This window comes from Notolepis coatsorum, assembly GCF_963971535.1.
Source record: "Notolepis coatsorum genome assembly, chromosome: 8".
In the NCBI taxonomy this organism is placed as follows: Eukaryota; Metazoa; Chordata; class Actinopteri; order Aulopiformes; family Paralepididae; genus Notolepis; species Notolepis coatsorum.
This window is the reverse complement of record NC_140172.1, coordinates 110,579,552-110,585,182: the sequence shown is the minus strand read 5'-3', so window position 1 is coordinate 110,585,182 and position 5,631 is coordinate 110,579,552.

Sequence of the window (5,631 nt, the reverse complement as noted above, 5' to 3'; positions counted from 1 at the left end):
CAACACACGCGTTGGTGACGCATTGATTCCAAGGATCGGGAAGTGGCAATTTAGAGATGGCAGGTTTTTATGGGCCTCTTAAAGGGCCATCAAGGAAGGCAATTATTAGAAATGGTCTAAATGGCATGGTTAAGGCAGTGTCACTGGCAACTAGACTGACATGCTAAGTGTTCCGCAGTTGGACGGGATCTTCTCCATTTCCATTGGCACAAGTTAGAGGATCAGGAATGTCAAATAGCAGTGAATCTGTCCATTTTGAAGCAAAGGTACTTACTGTATGAGGAGGATAACACGCTTGAAGCTGTGCCATTGGGATGAAACGGGAACAGCTGCCGTATCCTAAGTGGGGGGACTTATACACAGGCGCTATTGTTAACACTGTGAGACTGAAACCAGTTTGTTTTGTGCTGGATCGACAGGTAAGAAATGTACAGATGTATTTGAAACCCTACAAAAGGTGCTATATTGAATAACAGTACGTATGAATATGGTTTTTCCACGAAATTGTTAAAAGAAAACTACTGGAAATGGCTCAGCAGCATATTTACACCTTTACCCTCATTAAGAATACAAGGATCTATTAATATGCAATGGTAAACAAGCACCCATATTTACCCAGAATTACAAGTCAGCAGCGTATTATTCTTTCAAGACATGTCAACGTCAACTCAAGGTGTCAAGTTTCATCATATTGGACCATGAGAGTTTTTTTTTTTTTATCCACTTTTTCTCCTCCTGTTTTTCTGTGTTTTTCTCCCATCTTAATTTAGTCGTCATGCCAATTCCCCCCCTTCCCTTCCTGGTCGTTGCTCGCATGTGCCCCCCACTGGCCGGTCTAGGGAGGGTTGATAGATACTATCACATGTCCCCTCCGATACATGCAGAGTCAGCCAGCCACTTCTTTTCACCTGCCAGCGCGGACTCTCATTGGTGAGGTGTAACTTGTGGGAGGCTCACACTACCCTCACCATCTCCCTTCCTCGCTGTGCAGGTGCCCTGACCGACCTGTAGGAGTCGCTGTTTACAACAACCAGATTACCACCCACCAGCTTCCCTCCTGCTGACTCTGCCAATTGAGCCAGTCTGACAGCCGGCCAAGGCGGAGGCAACGCTGATAGCCGAATTCGATACCAGTGTCTCTCGCGTTGGTGACGAGCGATTAGTCCGCTGCGCCACCCAGCCGCCCTTGTACCATGAGAGGTTTGACCAATTAGTGACATCACCCATGCAACTCATATTTCGGGGAAGTACAGAGAAGCGGGGAATAATGTGACAGGGTTTTGAGTGTAGGGGATCTTTAAGTGTTGGTAAGCATGTGCTTGTGTCTTGTGTAACTCATGTGACAGATTCCAGAGTTGATTTTGTCTCCCTTTTGGAACGTCTCTGGTTTTAGTCTGTAGCTTTTCCTCACATCACATTATTTTAATACAATCGCCCCCAAAAGTGGTAATTTTAGTTTTCGTTTTTGAGGACTGCATACTTTTCTTGCAAACCAAAATACTATACTTTATACTTATAGCACATGCATGAGCCTGGTCTCTTTTGAAAGATGACATTCTGAAGTTTCTGATACAATAAAATATAAAAATTCACTTTTAGTGCTAATGAATATCCTGGTTTGGGAATAGCACCGCACAAGACCGTAGCAGACTACAGAGAGTGGCCTGTTCAGCCGAACGCACAATTGGAGGGGGGCTTCGCACTCTCCAGGACGTTTATAACAAGCGGTGCATGGGTAAGGCTAAGAGAATTATCAAAGACTCCAGCCACCCAAACAACTGCCTCTTTGAACTGCTGCGGTCAGGCAAGCGATACCGGAGTCTTATGGCAAGCACAGAGAGACTCAGAAGAAGCTTCTATCCCCAGGCCATCAGAATGCTAAATGACAATAACACTATGTAACAACCATCAAATGCACTCACAGCACACACATCCACACGCACACACTCACTTTAACCCTCATGTTGTGTTAGGAATTGGCACCACTGACCGTTGTTAGCGGGTCAATGTTGACCCGGGGTCTAACTCAGTCCTGACCACTAAAAAGAAAGGAGTATCACTCAATATAGTTAATACTACATCCTAACTAACATTATATGCATTCATAACCATATAATCCCATTGTAATTTGATTTTATGGTCCCCGAGACACATCATGTCCCTTATTTTTAAGATTTGATTTAGATTTTTGATTTGAAGTCTTTATTTCGAACATGCAATGAATACAACAAACAATAACAAAAAAAGAAAAACAACTCAATCTGCATGTTCGAAAAGGAGTAGAAAGAAGTATACACTTATTTAATCCTACCCCTTTTCCACTACTCAAATGAGTGTACTATTTTAAACATAAAAAAGAAAAGAAAAAAAAAAATATATATATATGCAAAACAAAAAACAAAAACTATATATGTATAAAATAAAATAAAATAGAAAACAAAATAAAATGTAAACACCCGTGAATATCAAGTCCCTTCCTCATCCCTGTACCTTGTGAACATCATTTCCTTATACATCAGTTTGAATTGTCTCATGTTTGGACATTGCTTTAGCACCACATTTAGACTGTTCCACAGTTTCACTCCACATATTGAGATGCAGTGTTTTCTCATGGTAGTGCGTACGTTTAGCACCTTTAAATTGTGTTCTCCCCTCAGATTATAACCCCCCTCCCTATCAAAGAACAATTCTTGAATGTTTCTTGGAAGTGCATGACTTTTTGCTTTATACATTAATTGTGCCGTTTTAAATTCCACAAGATCATGATGAAAATGAGGTTGTTCAATCATAATATACTAAATGTGAAACCCATAGATAATAATGTTTTCTGACTATAATAGAACAATATTAGAATATAACTACTGAAAAAAAGTTTAGTATATTTATTATTATTTTATTTATTTATATTTAGTATTTTTATAGTATAGTTTTACCTTGCCGGGTCAAGAATGACCCTAACACCACAGTCGTACCTTTTTTTCTGCAGAATTTTCAAAATAGTGAAACATAGTTTTGCTGTTCTTATATATGTGTTGTGGAGGATATCATAAAGCCTTGTTCTAATAAAATCAACTACATGGTAGTTATTACATATTATAACCTTGAAACAGGTCACTGGAGACCCTAACACCACATAAGGGTTAAACAAACAACTCACTGCAGCACCCACTTTACCCACGTTAGAACACCTAAACACACTTTATAATTATTGGTAAAGAATTTGCGCTACAACCCATACCTCATTACACCTTACTGTAAATTGTACCTCATCCCATTTCTGCTTTGTACTGTATAGTATATTGTATTGTAACTCAGTTACTTCTACTCTGCATTGTACATTGTATATATGTATATACTGAACACTTTTGTCTACGTACTGACTTCTATTTTATACTTGCTATACTTATTTTATAATTAGCTATTTTTGTCTAGCCTCTGGAGCGTAACAGAAAGAAGCATTTTGTATCAAAGTATTCTGTACTTCTGTATGACAACTAATAAAGAAACTTGAAACTTGAAATAGAGTAACATAGGTCTGAACTTGAGTTGTAGAAAAACTTGTTTTCTGTAGTAGCTAGTAGTCCAGAAGTAGTATATCACCAAAAATGTGTATGGCTGAAAAGACACCCTTTGTCCATAGCCTGAAGTCTTGTGTACATTTCATAAAAATCAGTTCAGAAATGAGTGATTAGAAGTGGTTTTGGTAAAAGGTGAGAGAGCTCAGAAAACGATGTTCTCATAGACTTCAATGCATTCGACAGAGAATTCTCTTCCTGTTTTGGATCGTGGGTTTTCATCTAGATCCCTGATTTGCTTATTCCCACGTGGGATACCCTTGGAAAGCCCTACTCATTGGTTATAACCCTGTCTAATAATTTTGGAGATCGCCAAATGATTGACAGAGGTAGAGGCTTGTGAGTCGGGAGTGGTATTTGAAAAAATAAAGTCTGCCGTGTACTTCACATATCGGCATTCAACTCGAGAACCGCTGAACGGATTTGTCCCCTGAAAGGGCTATCAACAGGCAACAAATAGGGATTGAATTCAATATATATATAAAAAATATGCACACCGAGCCGCTAGAGGTCGCCAAAGTGCCGGTGGGCAAATCATCCTCATTTGTAAATTGTTTTTATTTATTTTGTAGCCATATCAAATTTGAGCGCTATCAGTGCCTGATAGTTGTATGACTTATAGAACTCCATTGAGAAGGTGTGACCAACCGTCTCAACACCTTGAAAGGTTATTTCTCCAAACTTTATTCCGACTATAACCATCATTTATCTTCCTGATATAAATGCAAGATACATGAATTTACTGGCTTTGGTCGTAAAATGTGAAAACCTGAAAAAGTGTCATTGGGTCTTTAAATGCTGAACTTGCTAAACTTCTTGTCACTTCTGTCTTATTTTGGATTATGGATGGACACAGTATTCCCCCGAGCCACTGCTTGACATTTACACATAAACTGGCAGGACCCAACTAGGCCCACTGGGTTTGTGTCAGATTGGGCTCATGGGCTCGGGTTGAAAAACTGTTTTACTTAACATCATAAATTGTTTAACTTATTAGAAAAATATGATTAAATTCAGGAAATAGCTCGGTTGGGTCTCACAAAAAAAAGGTTTCCTCTTCAGGCTCCCTTCACATTTTGAAATGTAGGCTACATGGTTTGGGGTGGACTCAACGGAGAACATTTAGACTGAGTTTGGCTCAAATTGGCAGTCTCACTGCCAACTGCTGTTTCCGTCAACGCTGTACAGCAGAACCCCCCAATGTGCACTGTCACCGTTTCTGTCAAAACTCTTTCTAGCGAACCGTGCGTGCTACAGTTAGCGCTCACACACTAGATGACACGCTTGTCTCAAAACCAAGCTCTGAGGATATCACTACTTAGGTCTAACACACTGCGCCGCCAGTCACTCTCCCACTCCACCATGTGAAGACGTCCTCCCGTGGGCGATAAGCAGAATTCACTCGGAGAGAAGTTACACAACAAGCTCGAGAAATATGGAGAGTTGTTGAATCGCCTCTTTAGATGTCATGCTACAGTAGGCTTGACAAAAAGGTGTTGTTTCGTGCCAACTCAGGTTCTCTATGGAGTTACAGTGTGTAGACGCAGACGTTTTTGATTGGAGTTGTAGAGGTTTAGATGTTTGTGTGACTCTCACCATGGGACGTGGGAGATCTGTGGAGGACTTGTTTTTAAATATTCCAATAGCCATCTCAATCTTTTGCAAAGTTGACGATGGACAATGATATCAGATATCATATCATCAGTCATATTTATTTGATTCAACAACAAAAAAAGCCAAAGCAAAAAGGTCAAGTAACCTGTAAACTTCATATTTAATATTGATGTAACATTCGTATTTAATATTCACTCTTTCCAATAATGTAACTAACAGAAGGTCGGGCGAGGTGAATGTGTGTCGCTCTCCCATCCTACACCAATGACACCAGTGATGTCATCAGAGGCATTGAATATTTTTGTTGTGTTAATTACTGTGAGGGCTGGGTAGGAACTGCATGCTTCCCAACGAGGGGGCGTGCCGAACATTCAGCTCACGCATCTGAGAGTGGTTGGCAGTCAGCTCGTCGGGAGACTACAAGTACTGCCGACTGCCTTCC